Here is a 19,483-nt window from a genome sequence, read left to right as displayed (position 1 = left end):
AGGAGTTTTATTTTCATGGCTGTGATTCTGTGCATATGATCAGGGTCAAGTAGCTAGAGCAGGGGTAGTCAACCTTTTTATACCTACCGCCCACTTTTGTATCTCTGTTAGTAGTAAAATTTTCTAACCGCTCACCAGTTCGGGGGCAGATGTGCAAGCTATTCTAGGACGAGGCTCTTTTGTTTGCGGTCGCACTATAGCGCCATTTAGTTTCACGTAACTTGAACTAAAGTTATGCGCTGGCGATACAAGTAGTATATTTTCAGAAATTTAAATTGTCACGGGGAATTTTATGAAAACCTAATGAAAATGTTTTTAAATAATGCTATGAAATTTTTTTAAAAAGTCAATTAAATTAAAAAAAAAGTGCTTCAGTATCGGACAAAACCCCTACCGCCCACCATGAAAGCTGGAACGCCCACTAGTGGGCGGTAGGGACCAGGTTGACTACCACTGAACTAGATGAAAAAAATGTGCAATTGCATTTTAATAGGGAATTTGTCTTAAGAAGTTGCAACCACTGAAGTTCCCTCTTCGCAACAGAATGTGATCTCAGAATTGAAATGAAATTGGGCAGGTAATACTGATTATTTAAGGGACCAGAATTCTGCAGAAGGGATCTCTTTAGTCTATAATGAGTTGCAGCACTGACAGAGAAAGACAATCACAACTCCACACACAGTCACAGCGCCTCAGTGCTTGGTCCATAACTGGGTGCATGGTTACATGAAAAAGTCTTCCCATCCACCATAAAAATATGAATCCTATATAACTGCCCTCATTCCAAAGAGGGAGTAAATTGTAAGTATTTACTTTGCCCACTTTGGTGGTGTATCTTCTGATACAAGGAACCCTGGGGGCACAGTGGTTACATTGCAGTATTGCAGGCTAACTGCCCACAGCCAGGAATTTGATCCTGACCAGCTCAAGTTTGACTCAGCCTTTCATCTTTCTAAGGTTGGTAAAATGAGAACCTAGATTGTTGGGGGCAATATGCTAATATTTGTAAACAGCTCAAAAAGTGCTGTAAAGCATATGGTAAAGGTAAAGGTTCCCCTCACACGTATGAGCTAGTCGTTCCCGACTCTAGGGGGCAGTGCTCATCTCCGTTCCAAAGCTGAAGAGCCAGTGCTGTCCAAAGACATCTCCGTGGTCATGTGGCCGGCATGACTCAATGGCAAAAGCACATGGAACGCTGTTAACTTCCCACCAAAGGTGGTTCCTATTTTTCTACTTGCATTTTTTACGTGCTTTCGAACTGCTAGGTTGGCAGAAGCTGGGACAAGTAATGGGAGTTCACCCCATTACGCGGCACTAGGGAGTCGAACTGCTGAACTGCCGACCTTTCGATTGACAAGCTCAGCATCTTAGCCACTGAGCCACCGCGTGTCTTATAAAGCATATGGAACAGTATATAAATCTAAGTGCTAATGCTGTATCTTCTAATCCAATGATTTTGTACTTTGGTTCCAAAACAAAATTGGAGGCTGAATATTTCTAAAGACAGCATAATAGCACTGATATTGCACACCCTAATTTCTTATTTTGAAAATATTTTGGAATTCCCTCCTTAACCCATTGACCCTTCCAGGTCTGATAAGACTTCAATTACCAGAATTCTTTGATTGTGTTTGGAATTCTGAGAATTGTAATGTCAACAGACGGGAGGTGTCATAAGATTGGAGAAAGACACATTCAGGGTTAGTGTTAGCTTTGTATCTGCCACCCTTGTAAAATTTGAGCCACAATGAGATTATGTCTGCGTTCATTCAAAATAGTTTTTCATTATGTTTACAAAGTGGAAAATAGAAATATATGCTTTGTTTCGGATGTCTATATGTCTGTGTTGGTTTTGGCAATGATACAGAAGTGGTTTGCCATTCTGTTTTTTTTTCTTCGCAATATTTATTGATGGGGAAGCCTTATTCAGCCCACAGTCCTGAGATTTTTCTGGTAGTCTCCTACACAAATATTAATGAGGTCTGACATCTGCTTAGCAAAGTCAGCTACATGCCATTGTATGAAGCTTTGCTTTCTTAAATTAATCCAACCTTAGGGCTTCTCATGAACTATACATTGACCACATGAATTGGGTTCATAAAATATGGTTAGCTAGTCTGAAATTCAATGCATTCTATAGATGCAGGCTTAGCTTCAAACAGGAATTTTCAATAGATTTTAAAAAAGAAATATAGAATTCCTGTTTCCAATCAATTGTCTCTCTCTCCAAAGTATTTGACTTTGCCTTCTTGCAAGTCAATGTTTCTGATAAATGAAATTTATCTGTGCTCCTGTTTCCAAAGTGTGCATTTAATTATTATTTTAGGTGTGTATATCTCAGGGTGGTAACCCATAACCAGCAACTATTCATGCTTATTAATATGAATACACTAGTATTGTAGTGTACCTGGAAAGAAAGGAAATCTCCAAAGTTACCACCTTCCAAACTGCAGGCTGACAGTAAGGAGGCAAAAATGTTAGATGACCACTAGATGGCAGGATTTAACTTTTTGTCTCTACACTGCCTTCTAGTAATTGTCTGGAACTTTGCAGCCCAAATGTGCAATGCATCCCAAATAATGGAACTTGAATTGCAAAGTTGTACAACAAAGCCTTTGTGTTAAATTCGGGCAATAAAGAGGCAGGAGACCAGTGAGTGACAACAGCTCTTTAGTTTATAGTGAACCCAGCAAAAGACATCCGGCAAAACCCCTCTTTATATACAGTTTTGGCTGAGGCTTCAACCAATCAGCAACGTGCATGTTCCCGCCCAAATTTCCCTCCAAAAACTTTAAAGATACATTACACTCCTTCCCTCCCAGAACGCATTGTACCCATATTTACATAAAATTAGCATCTTATTTCTCTACGTAGTCACGCAAGTAGACAGGGCGTCTCCTAACTCTTTCGGACCTGCGCAATTCATTTTCTGGGAGTGAGTCGAGCTGGCCGGAGGGACTGTTAGTTCCTCCCAGCTCCTCCTCTGGGCCATCCGGCCCTGGATTATTGGTAGAGTCGTCCCTGCTGTCTTCAGGAGGAACCAGTTGGTGTCGCTGGACTTCATCGGACTCAGATAAGTCCCCCGTTCGCCCCGGGTTTGAGTCAGCTGTGAATTCAAACATTTGGTAGTCAGGGCCTGGCTGATTTGTTTCTGTTTTACTTGATATTCGTTTTCTTATTTGGTCTATGTGGCGCCTCCAAACCCGGCCATCCTCCATATCTACTAGATATGATTTTGGCCCGGTTATTCCAAGAATTGTCCCTTTTAACCATGTTGGGCCCTCGCTATAGTTGTGCGCCCACACTGGGTCACCCACTGTCATTTCCCTAGCTTTACTGTGTGCCCCCTTGTACCCATCTGGGGTGTAGGTTGGGTTTAGTCGGTCTAACGGGCACCTGAGCTTCCTACCCATCAATAGTTCCGCCGGGCTGCGGCCAGTTGTCACACAGGGGGTTCTATGTTGGACTGCTAAGAAGGTATCGATTTTTGTTTGCCAATCGCCTGGCCTTATCCTAGATAGCGCTTCTTTGGCGCTCAGGCAACGTTCTGCAAGTCCGTTCGTCGCCGGGTAGAAAGGCGCCGAGAGGACATGTCTGATGCCCTCCTCCGCCAAGTACCCCTCAAACTGGGTTGCCGTGAATTGCGGGCCGTTGTCGGAAACTAGGGTGTCGGGCAAACCATGGGTTACAAATAGGTGCCTCAAGACTGAGATAACTGCCTCTGCCATCGTGGTTCTCATGAGGATGATTTCTAACCATTTTGAGTAGGCATCTACTACAATTAAAAAGGTTTGCCCATGGAATGGCCCGGCTAAATCTATGTGAATCCTAGACCATGGCCCCTGGGGTTTCTCCCATTCTCTAATTGGGGCCGTAGGGGGTAGTGGCCTTGACTCTTGGCAGGATTGGCATTTCCCTACCCTGTCGCTAATTTCCTTGTCCATCAAGGGCCACCACACATAACTCCTCGCTAAACTCTTCATTCTCACGATCCCCGGGTGGCCCACATGCAAAAGTTCCAATACATTTTTTCGTAATTTCTCCGGGATAACCACCCTATCCCCCCATAACAGACACCCCCCTTGAACCGATAGTTCCTCTTGTTTTTTCGCAAAGTCTTTGAAACGCTCGCCCGGCGCAGCGGGCCATCCCCTTTGCACCCAACCAATTACAGTCCTTATTGTAATGTCCTTGTAAGATGCCCTAGCCACTTCCTTGGATGTGACTGGGCCAGAGTCCAAAGAGTCAATTAGCAGGACGGGTGTCCCCGGGGTTGGGTCTTCGATAGTCTCTGGTAACGGGCATCTACTCAGAGCGTCCGCATGCCCCAGTTCTTTTCCAGGGCGGTGGAGCAATCTGTAAGAATATGCCGCCAGGAAGATAGTCCATCAGGTCAGCCTGGGTGACAGTGCAACGGGTGTTGGGCGGTCGCCCGCTAAGAGTCCCAGTAGAGGTCTATGGTCCGTTACTATCTCGAAATCTCGTCCGAATACGTATTCGTGAAATTTCTTTACCCCTGAGACTATAGCCAATGCCTCCCTATCCAGCTGGCTGTAATTTCTTTCCGCCGAGGACATTGTTCGGGAGTAATACACTATAGGGGCTTCTGTTCCATTCGGTAACCTATGGCTGAGCACAGCCCCCACCCCGTAGGGAGATGCATCACAGACTAGTACTAATGGCAACGTACCATTGTATTGAATAAGGAGGCTATCACTGGACAAAAGGTTTTTTACCCCTTCAAATGCCTTAGTTTCCACTTTCCCCCAGGACCACACAGCTTTCTTTGCTAGTAATTTGTGTAGCGGTTCGGCTATTGTTGCCTTGTTCTTTAAGAATACCGCATAGAAGTTGACAAGACCTAAGAACGCCTGTAACTCCGTTTTATTTTTGGGAGCAGGGGCCTTCCTGATGGCCCGTACCTTGCTCTCAGTGGGGTGAATCCCTTCCCTGTCTATTCGGTAGCCCAGGAATTCTACGGATCCTACCCCGATTTGGCATTTGTTCAGCTTAACTTTAAGCCCGGCAGACCTGAAAATGCCCAAAACCTTCCTTAGTCTTACCCCCAGTTCCTCTAAATTTTCAGCTGATACCAATACATCGTCAAAATATGGTACCACCCCGGGTAGACCCTGCAATAGCCGCTCCATTAGGTTCTGAAATAACCCCGGAGCCACACTAACTCCGAACTGTAGCCGGGTGCATTTAAAAGCACCCCGGTGTGTGACAATTGTCTGCGCCTCGGCTGTGCTGCTATCTACGGGTAACTGCTGATAGGCTTGAGCCAAATCGAGTTTGGCGAAAACCTGCCCTTGTCCTAACGAGTGCAGCAAGTGTTGCACTACTGGGACGGGGTATGCACTCTTCTGCAATGCTTTGTTGAGCGTTGCCTTGTAGTCAGCGCAAATCCGGACCGATCCGTCCGGTTTGACTGGGGTGACTATAGGTGTCTCCCATTTTGCATGGTCAACTGGCACTAGTATTCCCTGGTTTACTAGTTTGTCCAATTCCTGGTCAATCTTGGGCTTTAGGGCGAATGGAACCCTCCTAGCCTTTAACCTGATCGGGGCAACTTGTGGGTCTAGATTGAAAGAAATAGGGGCCCCCTCATACTTGCCCAGGCAATCTTTGAAAACGTCCTCGAACTCCTTCAGTAGTTCACCCTTGAGGTCGACTTCATTTTTGAAGACCCCAGTCACTCCCATGCCCAAAGCTCGAAACCAGTCCAGTCCTAGCAAACTCGGTAAGGTTCCATCTACTATGGTGATTGGCAGGGTTTTCTCGAACTGTCCATACTTGACTTGGACTGACGTTACCCCTCGAACAGGGATTCGATTTCCTTGGTAGTCTTGCACTCTCAGCTTCTGGGTTTGTAGCTGGCGCTTCGTGATGGCTGGCAAGTCTCTCACGAGGGTGTCCCAGGACATAATTGTGATTGATGAGCCGGTGTCCACTTCCATTTTGCACGGCACCCCTTCAATGTATGTCTTAGTAAAAATCTTTTTTTCTAGTCGCGTCGATGCGAGGCCACTCTCACAGTGGTCTGGTTTAACTTCGCGCCCTTTTTGAATGGACCAATCCCGGGCCGCTTCACTGTTCCCGCGCTCAGATTGGTCGGTTTGAATTTTTGGCGGGAAGGTTGGGGGGCTCGACAGGCCTGCGCTATGTGACCCTTCTTTTTGCATCACCGACAAATTGCGTCCTTAAACTTGCAGTGTTGTCGTTGGTGTTGGCCCCCGCAACTCATACATTCGCTCCGGTCCCCTCTCTCCGGCCTCCCGGTGTGGAAAACCTCTTCCTCTTCCTCACCTTCCGACTTGGCCTGGACTTCCTCATTGTGGACCGGTGTTGTTTTCGCTCCGGCCCCTGGTGCGTTCGGCTTTTGCAAGGTTTCGGCCACTTTGGTAGACATCTCGTGAGCCCTGGCCTCGTCCAAGGCTATTGCCAAAGTCAGGTTGCTTTTAGACAGCAGCCGCCTTTGCAATCGGATGTCCCTGACCCCACAAATGAGTTGTTCGTGTAAGGAGTCCTCCAAATCTCTGTACTCACAGTGGTTCGCGGCTTTTCTCAACGCCACCATGTACACACTTATCGATTCGCCCTCACGCTGTACCCGCTGCCTCAACTCGAACCGTTGGACGAACTTTGAGGGTACCGGTGCGTAGTGCGCTCGAAGTGCCGTTTGTAGTGTTTGCCATGGTACCGACTGTACCGGTGTTGGCTCTGAAAGTGACTCCGCGGTATCGAAAACCTCTGGACCGCAGTGGCTCAGGAAGTACGCTCACTTCCTATTATCCGAAATCCCTTGTAGTTCGTTTGCTTCGAGGAAGCACTCGAAACGAGCCATGTACGACCCCCATTTCTCCTTGGCTGGGTCGAATGGCGCTGGCAGCGTGTAGCTGGACATCGCTAACTATCCGCCCTCGAGACTGGCTGGGTTCGCGCCTTCTTTTGCTCCTTCAGCTCTTTTTCCGATCTCACTACCTCAATATCCCACCTTCGTCGCCACTGTTAAATTCGGGCAATAAAGAGGCAGGAGACCAGTGAGTGACAACAGCTCTTTAGTTTATAGTGAACCCAGCAAAAGACATCCGGCAAAACCCCTCTTTATATACAGTTTTGGCTGAGGCTTCAACCAATCAGCAACGTGCATGTTCCCGCCCAAATTTCCCTCCAAAAACTTTAAAGATACATTACACTTTGTATCAGATTTTATGTAGGGCCATCAAGGTATTTCTTGTGTTCTAAATTCTATATTTTGAATCTTCTTGCTATATTATCTTGTTTTATTTCACTCTGAACCAAGAGTTGCTGTTTCCATTTTCCATCTGCAAAAATGGTGATTCACAACAGACTCATCTCACAAAAGGGATACATCAAGAGGGTGGGTTTTTTTTGAGGATGCTATATAATTCTTATAGTATAACTGTATATCATAAAGACTAAGAGAACAATGCAAAAATCTGTTTTCTTTTTGCTCCCTTTAAAAAGTTAGGAATAAATAAAACTTAACTCTGTCAAGCATTCATTAAGCTTGAAATGAACAAATGGTGCTGAGGTCCAACTTCCATCAATTTATGGCCAATGATAAGGAATGACAGCAATTGTGGTTTAACAGTATCTAGAAGGCCATGTTTGCCATTTTTGCTTTAGGTGGATTTTGTTGGCACCTAGAAAGCTTCCTTGTTCTGTTAGCTTAATCCTATTTACTTCGATTGGCAACCGTTATCCATGGATTCAGACAGGACTGTTCAAGCCAGATTTCTAAATCCCAGGGATTGCGTACATAGTGTATCTGCTATAGCACTGAACACTGATCTTGTTTTAATGTTTTACCCCTCTATTGGTTATATTCTGAAAGCATATGCACCAAGACAAATTCCTTGTGTGTCCAATCACACTTGGCCAGTAAAATTCAATTCAATTCAATTCAATTCAATTCTATTTTGAAGGGACACATCAAAGTAGTGGCTCCTGAAATCACTTTTAGCTCACCTACACTAGAGCTCCTTTTGATCATGGTGTTGAATTTTGATTAAAAATTGCTGTTCTTGATAAAGTGGGTTCCAGACCAGCTCACGTGAGAGAGCCTCATTCATTATCCCTCATAACTCTCCCTTTGATGGCCCTTAACTCTTCCAAAGCATCAGTCACACGCACACCTGAACCAAAATAATCTCCATTTTGGTATAACATTTTATTGTGCTTTGTCTTTCGTCAAGCATTGGGTCTAGTTATCTAAAACAGGGGTCTCCAACCTTGGCAAGGAGTTGAAGTCCACAAGTCATAAAGTTGCCAAGGTTGGAGACCCCTGATCTAAAGGACCATCTGTCTTCTGCAATTTCTACTCATCCCACATGATGCAACGAAGTTGGAATACTTTGGGTCCCTTGATTAAACAGTGACATATGTGTGACTCATGAAAAATGAGTATAATGTGTTACAGTTCCTGCCTCTTGAATGATATCTCTCCTGAAATCTGTATGACTTTATTCAAAGGAGCCCTCAAAATCTTGCTCTTCCCCCAGGCCTTGGGTGGAGTGAATGGTGCACCTCTTACAGAAGATGGGTTTGTTAGTCTTGTGCTATTTTTACTGGATATTTATTTTCTGTATTGTTTTGTATTTCCTTGTTTTAAATTATCTTATACCTGCCTAGAGTCATGATGGTGTTAGAAGGCCTATAAATACATTAAAGGTAGTTAAAATGTGATTAAAACATATATAGAGATATTGATTTGAGCAACTGGTAAAAGTCCTTCCCTTTTTTGTTGGAAAATGAATTGGAAAGTAATGTTGTCCATCCTTTCTATGCATATCTGGACTAATATGCCATGAAACTTACCTATCGTTTGCTATCATCCCACTCCAGGTAAAAGAACTTGTGTATGTGAATATTGTGTCCGTTCAAAGATTCCAGGCATTATTGGAATCCCAATAATTCTAGTTGCGGACCCAAAAAGTAGCAAATTTTAGCATTTAATGTTATAGAAGAGAAAAATAATAAACTTTTTTTTTCTTCCATTCTGTCATGTCCGATCCAGGGACTTGTCCAGGCAGTCTCTGAGAATAAAAAGCATAGGTGGATAATAACATTAATTGTATTTAATATTGATTAAAGTTGAAAATAAAATCATACCACTAATATTTTGGGGGAGAGCAAATCCGTCAAGAGCCAAGTATAACCTTTGCAATGGGAAAGCACAATCTGAGCCCAACTCACCCACCACCAAACAGCCTGTGCAGTTTTGTGACTTTTAAAAGACTGTAGCTTTACTTGTCACCATAGGAGGGCACACTGTAATAAACATTATCCAACATTTAAATAATTGACTTTTAGAGATTTCAACTGGAAGCTGAAACGACTGAAACAATAATGATGCCTTCACTGACAAATGCAACCTCCTTTCTGATTAAATATTTGGATTATTGAGAAATCCAATTCCAACTACAGATATGGCACAATGCAAATGAATGGTAACATGGTAGTAATATTGAAAGACTTCAGTGGTAGCATCATGTTTTTGTCGTTAGCTATAGAAAACGTATCTCTGTCTTGTGTCTATATTAAACTATCTCATAATGAAATGATCTTACCTCAAAATATGCTGGAATTTTAAACACTCTGATAAGTAATTATTTCCATTACTTCCAGTATTGGATTACTTAATGCAGCATAGTAGACATAACTGATTTTCTCTTCCTAAGACCCTGGTACATTTTTGTTTCACTATAATAAGAGAAAAAGCTAACAGAAACAAATAACACATGAAAACACTTACACAAAGGCTTTTATTAAATGAAATAATTCAGCACACTTCATGGTAGCAAATCAATTTTCAGTGCCTTTAAATTGCATTTACGGACATCATAACAGTCTGAATAAGGTCTTCCAACTAAGTTCAAGCAATTGCAACCAAAGAAATAGCCATTAACAGTAAAACAGTTTTATGACAAGTAAAGCAAAGGCATATTTGTCACAGCCAAGAATTACAAAGCACAGCTCACTGAGACTATCACTACAATGGATTTTAACAGATGGACTAATAATCTATTCCTAATGATAGATCTTATGTCCTATTACTTCAGTAGCATATCGTTTTTCTTTCCATCCTCTTCGCCCAAAAGATTAAAGATTTCAAGTTCTGCAACTCTTGTTAGGCAGGGAAGAAAACAGGGCACACATACACACACACACAAATGTAAATGTGTTGTGGTCTCTAGTTTGGAAAGCTCATTCAGAGAAAATAGACTGCATGCCACGAGAAAGTGCATTTTACCTGGTACTATTCAGTAGGGCCAGCTTAAAATCTAAAATTCTGCTTTCAAAAACAATGGTGAGATTTACATCAGAGCAGAACTACCCATTTCTGGGGGTAAAATAGCTGTAAAATATTTTAGTCATCCCATAAAGCCTTTTAAATCAGTTCATAAAGCAATACAAAACACCTTTATTTCCTTGGAGAACAGTGAAAAAACACTAAACATTTAACCATATGAATCTATTTATATATCTATTTATAATTTACATATGTTATATATACACACACAAAATGCACAATATACCAAAAGCTGGCAAAGCACTTCAAACGGTTGGTTCCCCCACCCCCAACTCGAGATTCTGAGACCTGAACTAGTTTTATTTTTGCATGTACAGCCTGATAGGAAACCAAGACGTAGTAATCAGAATATCTGTATTTGATTAAAAATTATATAAAAAAGACAGAACATTTCTTTTTCAAATAACCTTCTAAATATATATGAAAAGTATCCAGTATTTCCATTAGTGCCAAAGTTGGAAGCTCTCTTTCAAATATTTATAAAGTGAATTTTTCCATATTAAACAGATAAGAAAAGAAACTCTCCTGAAAGATAACTCACTTTCCTTATATTCTTTGGATGGAGTTCCACTGATTCCAATGAAAGGGAAACCCCAGAGATATGACACAGCCTTGCAAGCTTTGAAACATACCACAAGTTTGCAGCATTCATACCGAGAGTAGTTGCCATCTGTCCTCATGTCATACTGGAGGTAGGCTGCTGTTATCCCAAGATAGATTTTTTTAAACTTAATATTACTTAATCACTTCCAGTCTTTGCTTCGAGGTAGGCTTGAATCTAATCCGAGGCCAACCTAGAAATCACTCCCCTGGCACAGGGGTGAAATATATTATGAAAGAGCCCTCTAGTGATGGTGATGTCTGTATGCTATCTCAACACCCAGCCCTTCAACAGCATATGTGCACTGAGATTCCTCTCAAGCGTCAGAAACAAATGAATTATGATGTGGAATTAAGAGCCATAGCAGGAATGAGAAAAATGTTTCTTCCTGTGTTGGACAGTTCCTAGGTTTCTTAAAGAGTATTTCTCAAAAATCAGGTTAACAAAATTGTATATAAAATAAAGCAGCATTGTAGGATCGTTCTTTAATCGAAAAATAATTACATCAGGAAAATCATTATCTCCAGGCTCCACTCTTCAGATTGATTGCATTTCAACTCTCATGCTTATCTAGATAGAAGGCATTGGCTATAACTCAATTGGCTTGAGGCATTTGAAAAGTTTAATTCAACTGAGTTTAAGGAGTAGCTCACAGAGTTGAAGTTTCATAATCACTTTCAATTTGACAGCCACTGCAATTGGATGCACTTAAGCAGCTGACAATTCATTACAAATATTAGATAAAACCCAACCAAAATAGAGTGTGCCTGGTTTTTAGAGGAATGATTTCAAGATATATATAAAGAAACCAATCCATGCCGCCTGGGAGGCAGTCTAAGCAGCCTAAAGATACTCTCTTAGGGGGTCCTTTGAGACTAGGCTGGAACAGGCTGCCAATTCAGATTTTCTCTTGGCAATTCCTGACTAGGGGAGTCTAGGGAACACGGGGGTGGTGGTGGTAATGCAAATGGCTGTATATCTCCCCATCCAGAGTCTCAAGTACATCCACAAAAAATAGTCCAATATTTGCCTAGGTATTTCCAAATTTAAATGCATTCTATTAGAGTCAGTGGGAAGAATGGATAAAATATAGAACTGCCTAGTATGCTAACTGTGGTGAAACAGCAACCATAGAAAGCAGCGGAAACGTTTTGTTACTGTCCTATCATAAACAGTGGGACTTAAAGCAAATTGCACCTAGACTGGTATGTATTTACCATAATTATCCTTAGTTACATTATCTAAAAACAAAATGCCACACCTAGGCCTCTTCTGCTTGGAAGCTAACTTTGGGTAAGTATCTCCTTAAATAGATTCTTAGAAAAAATGCAGAGTTGGTACAAAACAAGCATGTTAAAATGAAAATATATGATGTGCAGTTTCAGATACATTCATTCACAAAATCCAGCACTTACTATGTAATACGTATTTGTAGAACTACAATTTGAAATATCTGCAGAAACAGTAACTAAATCATATTGGCTACATTTAACCTCTTAGTCTAACATGTTGAAATAATCTAAGTGCTTCTGTTTTCAGAATGTAATAATTAACATAAAATCCTCAAACCAATTTATGTGGGATTTTTGCTGAGTCTTTTAGGCATGACTCTGTGATGCTCCACCCTTTTCATGTGTGTCACATATGTGAAAAAGGGGCAGCATTTTGCATGGTCGCCATTGTGATTTTTTTGACTTCCCTGTACATGCCCCGGGTGCCTCTGTAATATTCATTAACACTGTGTCAGTTTTAAGTAAACAGCAGTTTCGGTAGGAAAGATTTTACAAATTTCGGATAGATCTGACTTTGACTAAAACCTCTACATTAGAATGCAGGTTTTTTAACAAAAATTAGGTTCTAATTTCATAAAGTTATCCAAACTTTTGCAAACAAGTAAAGCAAGCCATGAATGAAACATAAAGAAGATATATGAATAGAATTAGTCTTCCACATATAGAATTATTTTTTCTATTCTACTTAACACCATCTATATGGTCCATTGATCTTGTCAGAGGCTCAACCATATTTATCTGCAGAATCCAAATTTTTCAACAAATGGGCAAAAGCAGCATCGCACTCTTGCAACATAAGCTCTGCCCTTTTCAAATGTGCATTGAAGGTCAAAATGTAAGTACAGAAGAAGCCAAGCTTAAATTTCAAAAGTGCCATAAAGCTTTTATCATCTGTAATCTTTTGATCACTTTGCAGATACCTCTGGGTTCAACCTTGATCCAACCTTGGTCCATGTTTATGAATCTACCATGTCTTTTAAAAACAAAAAAGCAACTGAACTCAGGTCAGGTGAAATGAATTATTTTTATAAATAACTCAAGGCAACAAATATATTTAATATTCCTTCCTGCAACTATCCTCCCCACAGCAATAATCCCATGAGATGAGTTTTAACACTAGCAAAGAATAACAATCATCTACCCAAAGTTCCCCATTTTGTATATAATAAGGACCATTAATTTAAAACTAGTCAAGAATGAAGTGAAATGAAACCAGTATGATCCAATAACTCCTTCCTGGCTTCACAAACAAACATTTATGAAGTGGGACGTAGCTTAGAGAAGTCCTCCAAAAGTAGGCTACATAGACAGGGAAAATTATTAAATATATAAGGAATGATCATGTGGACTTTATTTAAACAATTAAATAATTTAATCTACATTAAATAAAACTAAATTTCAATATAAATTAAAATCATGGAGAATTTAATTTTTAATTTGACCTGCTGACATATTTGTTTGACCCTACCTCTTTTATTAGAATAACACCCCATCATGCCAACTGATCTTTGGCCTGGAAAAACATATAGTTACTGCAACTTGTGTGTGGCTCAGGCTGTAAGAAGCCTGTTATTAAAACACAGCTGCCTGCAATTACTGCAGGTTCTAGTCCCACCAGGTCCAAGGTTGACTCAGCCTTCCATCCTTTATAAGGTAGGTAAAATGAGGACCCAGATTGTTGGGGGGGCAATAAGTTGACTTTGTAAATATACAAATAGAATGAGACTATTGCCTTACACACTGTAAGCCGCCCTGAGTCTTCGGAGAAGGGCGGGATATAAATGTAAACAAACAAACAAACAAAAACCTTAATGCAAAATATCATGATTTGTTGTATGTATGTAATAAGACAATAATTCTTGCTCGTGCTAGTTCCAGACAGATACACAATAAACATTAACAAAGGTGGTTTTAGTAAAAAAAATATTGCTGATTGGATAAAAACATATTCTTCCCTTTCTAAATTCCATGGAAGCTTCTAATAACATGATCATCTATGTCTAATAAATTCCACAAGATTGACTGGTGCTACTATTGAAACTAACTTGATCTGAGGACACATTCTCTTATAAATTGATACAAATATCTCAGATAAACCATTTCAAGAAATAACATTTTGATATTGTCATTCATTACAATTATTCATCAATTTACTGTACTGGTACAGATAAACTACAAACCGAATTAAATCATGGACTAATGTTTCGCTTAAAGGATAGTGAATAGAAAAAGAAATGAGATGACTCAATACATTTTAGATTATAATAGTATACCAAACTATAACATAAAATAACATAAAAATACTTTCAATAGAAGACATAGGAGAGGGCAGGGAATTAGTTTGCCACTTTTTGCTGTGATCTGCAAATTAACACTATATGCAGTTATGCTTTGCTAGTTCATAGGATTTTTTAATCTCTTACAGGAACACTAACTTTTGTGTTTCATCACTGCCAGACTAGTAGCCTACTTAAAGTTCTGCCATCTTCATCACACCAAAGAACATTTTAATTTCACAGCTCAAAGTTCATGAATATATACACTGAAAGTGCTTAAGGGCTACAAAGAAGCAGCTTAATCATAGTTTAAATGGGAATCCAAAATTGAATCCAATTTGTTATTTGATAACTTAAAGAAGTATCTATCATAGGTACAAGCAACTAACATTGACCGAACTGTTTGGAGATGATGGAAGTTGCTCCAAACATTTGAAGGGTATTTGATTTCCAAAGAATAATCACGGTTAAAAAATTTTTTAAAGTCCTATAATCTTTAATTAATTTATGGGTTTTGTAGTCAAAGACTGTTTTGTTGTTTCTTTCTTCAGGAAAATGGAGAAAAATCTAGATGTCAAGTCCCAAATTTAGATTAATTCACTGTGCTGATTAAACTATAATAATGATTTTCTAGATATAAGATTCATTTTATGATGTACATTTAGAAAAAAATAAAGGAAAGTTTAAACTAATTTCACATTGCCTAAACAGCAGAATTGGACCAAAAGCATTTTTTAACAAATAGTATAAGAATATCTGCCTATTTTAACAATAATACAGTTTCTAGCAAATTTCCTTTTGTGTCATATCCACATGCAAGAAAAATTTGCTGGAAATTAATTAAAATTTGAAAGTAAAACTCTGTCTTGAAAAAAGGTTTGCAAATTGCATTTATATTCAAAAGTTAGTCACATCTTTTAGGAAAGATTATATTTTGGAAAGCTTATTACACTGATTTAAAATCATAAATCTTCTAGTCTATACAGACTTTCTAATACACACTGAATTAATATTCTTCACAGTAGCTTAAATTCTATTTCAAAAAGTTAGCCCTTTTTTGAGTAAAAACCAATATTGCACCATTCAATAAGGCAATTGTCTCTTTTTTCTTTTGACTAAACTACTGCATATTCTAAATATTAAAATCTTCAACAGTCATAAATTAAAGCAACTAAAACATCTAATCAATTAGGCTAAGTTTAAATATTTTATTTAAAAAGTCAACTCAAAGTATTACTCTTGGTTTGTCTAAATTACTTTTTTAATATTTTAACTGAGGGAGAAAAATAGTATTTTGTGTCTGGAGGGCATGGTGTGACATCTAAAATAACCCAGATTGTCATGCAATATAAATCCAGAAAGATTAGAAATGCAACTTGCGCATTCTAATACTCTTATACTGTAATTGGTTGAGCTCATTGTTAACTAAGAAGACCCAATTAAAGATAAACACAAGGAAGTGTTTGGCTGAATCTGAGCGTAATAGATAAGCAGTTATTTCTTCCCTCATAAATCCATAATCCCTTAATTTATCTGCCAATAAAATTTGGTTTTTGGAAGATAAGTCTGCAATCTTAACAATGCTGAAACACCAGCTAAATGTAGGTGGTAGGTTCCAGAATACACACAGCATGGAAAGATGAAAAAAACTAAAAAACAACAACAAACCTGTGCCATTTCATCAGCTTGAGGGTCATTATTGATATGCAGACCAGGGTACTCCAGGATCTTCAAAACACCCTTTTGGAATACAGGTAGTCCTTGACTTACAACCATTTGTTTAGTGACTGTTCAAAGTCACAACAGCACTGAATAAAATGACACAACCAATCCTCACACTCACACTTGTTGCAGCCTCTCCACAATCATGGGATGAAAATACAGGTGATTGGCAACCAGCATGTATTTACTATAGTTGTGCATCCTGGGACTAGGGAGTTGCTGCTTGCAACCTTCCCAGCCAACTACCAAGAAACAAAATCAGTGGGGAAAGTTGGATTCACTTAATAATCACATGATTCACTTAACAACTGCAGCGATTCGTTAATGGGGGCAAAAAAGGTCATAAAATCAGGCACAACTCACATAAAGCCGCCTTGCTTAACAATGGAATTCTGGTTCCAACTGTGGTCATAAATTAAGGACTAAATGAATACAGAAACATCCTTCTTTTTCAACATTTGGAAAGACTTCAATATTCATTTGCTGAAAGCAGCTCACAAAATAAGATCTGAGTTTTGCTCAGGAAAAACAGTCATATAAAATACAGTGGCCTTGAGGTTTAAGTGTACAAAAAAAACTGGTTATAAAAAGTATTCCCAAATTCAGAATTGGAATCTTTTAAGCTCAGAAAAGTTTATTCATGTATGGTTGTGTAGCTACATTAGATTCCAATTGTGTTTTTAATTCTATATTTTGCAATCCCAATATTAATTATGGGCGTGAATTTAATTATTCCACTAAATAAAAAAAATGTTGGAAATACAATTACAATGTTTGTTTTGCAGGATAAGAAACACTAATGAAGATTACACAGGCTGCAAACTCCCTCCCCTACATTTCCCCGCCCTAAAGTTTGAAAATCTGTTACCATAATAGAGCTGAAGGTCAGGAATGTCCTAATATGGCCAGGACTGACTGAACTCTGAAGAGGACAGTCAAATGATAGAGCATCCCACGTTTATCTGCCTATATTAATCCAGGAGTTTTTAAACCAGTTTGAGTAAGTCACAGAGGCCTATTTCTCACACAACACTTTGCCATATTGGATGCATCATATTAAACCTCAAAGAAGCCTCAGATCGTCCTAATTCTAGGTATGAATGTGGTCAAAGGATATAATTGACTAACCTGGTTAGGTCCAAAGATTTTAATCTATAAGTAGCATTCATTTGAAAAATAATTTATTGGGCAGTAATTCTGTCACAGATAGTGAGATAAAATGTCACTGTACTTCAAAACAGAAAGGTGTTTCTAAAATTTAATTCCCATTATTTTATGCTAATAAGTATTCAGCAGCAATAGATTATGTTCTACTGAATTTCAGTTCTTACACTGGCTACAAATTCCTCTAATATTTCCAAATATGTAAGATTATGATACAAGCTAAAGTCCAATTTAACCAATCTCAAGTGAGCATTCCTCTTTAATTTTATTGAATAACTTTGGTCAAAAAATACAATCTCTCTCTGCTTACCAATCTGTTTAGTAAATCTATATCACTATTCTCTACATCTTTCCTCTCAGAGGAAATAGAGGGTGAAACCCAATGGCATTTGTACACCAGTAAACTGTATATAATTAATAGACCCTATTTCCATCTCCCTAACAGTCAGGACTTAAACTCTTGTGCAAACAGATGTCTTCCTACATTGCTTGAGACAGACAGAAGGCAGCAGTAACTATAGTGGAATGCTTGTTTATTCTTCCAGAACCATGTATTTGCCCCGTTGGAAACAAAATCCAGACTGTACAATATTTAAATTATTAAAAAAATCCATATTGTAATTTTTTAAATAAAGAAAATGAAGTTTTGAAATGTCAGAAATGTCCTCATTCCTTTGATTACCACAAAATATACCTACATATATGAGACTTAATTTCTCATTATTCTTGATTTTTACACAATTAAACATGCTGACAAAAATTCTTAGTCTTTCATCTTAATTGAATGTATAGAGGCAAAGGTGATTGACATTTATTTTAGCTAAATCTTGAATCAGGGGAAACAAATTTTGAAATTCAGAAAAATAAATAATCAAAAGCTAGAGGGAGCTGTTCAAGCATGTTGTATATAGTATATTCCTTTGATTGGAAGGTCAATTAAAATAATGATGTAAACAGATGATAATCTGATGACACTGGGCACAATCTAAACAGGTTTATCTGAACACACAAACCTGAATAAAAGAAAAAAAAGGCAGCTTTTCATGTTTGATTCTAACATGATAATTATTTATACATAAAATTCATGTAGTAACATCTGTTCAAAATTATTTTGACTCACCAGAAAGAAATCTTGGATTGGATATAAGAGGTTTGACAACAGTATTCACATAAGATGTTGGAAATGTCAAAATAGGCATGGTGAGAGCTTTTCAAATTAGCCTTGAGCAAAGGTTGGGGATTTATTAACTCTTTTCTAACAAGCAGTCAGAGATAATATTTTCTGCCCTCACACTGAAGCCGCTATACAACATCATTGTTTAGTCAAATCAGGCTAATGATTTCAAAATATTACCTCTGATAGAGCTTTAAAATATCTATGCATACATGTTAATAAAAGTATCAGGGAGAGTTGGGAAAATATTTTGGATTTTATCTTATAAATAAATGATGAAAGAATATTTAAGTAAGCAGTAATTTAAAAAAAAAGCCTTATGAAATGCTAAGTGCAACCCCTCTTGCTTACCATGTCTCTAATTTTAAGTTACAGTTCTGGTTAGCACCTATTTCCTGGGTCTTTTGGTAAGTTTAAAGCCCTATTGAAATTCTCCAGCAATAAAAAGAATTTATTATGTTGCAATCAATGTTATGAAGAACACTTACTAAGTAGAACAAGGCAAATTCCAGCAGTTCTATTGCCAAGTTATGTTTGCCTCTTTATAGTACAGATCCAACAGAACTATCTGGCAGTAATTTCATTTAAAGTATAAACAAGCAAATCCTATCTTAGGTCAGTTGCCTTTAATCTAACCAGGGGAAAAAGTTGTTCAAATTTCTCTATAAAGATAAAAACGTTTTCAGTGTCAGAGTTGAACATACGCAGTGAAAGTCTGCAAAACCAAAAATTGAGGATAGGAATAAGCAATAAATGAACTTGCACAAAGATGAACAATATTTGGCAAACAATTATTATCCTATGATTATTTTTCAATCTTTAAAAATTTTTAGCCCTCAAGAGTGCAGAGTTAATTAGAAAAATGTGCAATAAAAATACTGAATGACCAAGTTTAAAATTCCTGTGAATGTGGAG

Source organism: Ahaetulla prasina, chromosome 3 (genome assembly GCF_028640845.1).
Source record: "Ahaetulla prasina isolate Xishuangbanna chromosome 3, ASM2864084v1, whole genome shotgun sequence".
Taxonomy (NCBI): domain Eukaryota; kingdom Metazoa; phylum Chordata; class Lepidosauria; order Squamata; family Colubridae; genus Ahaetulla; species Ahaetulla prasina.
This window is presented reverse-complemented; position numbering follows the sequence as displayed.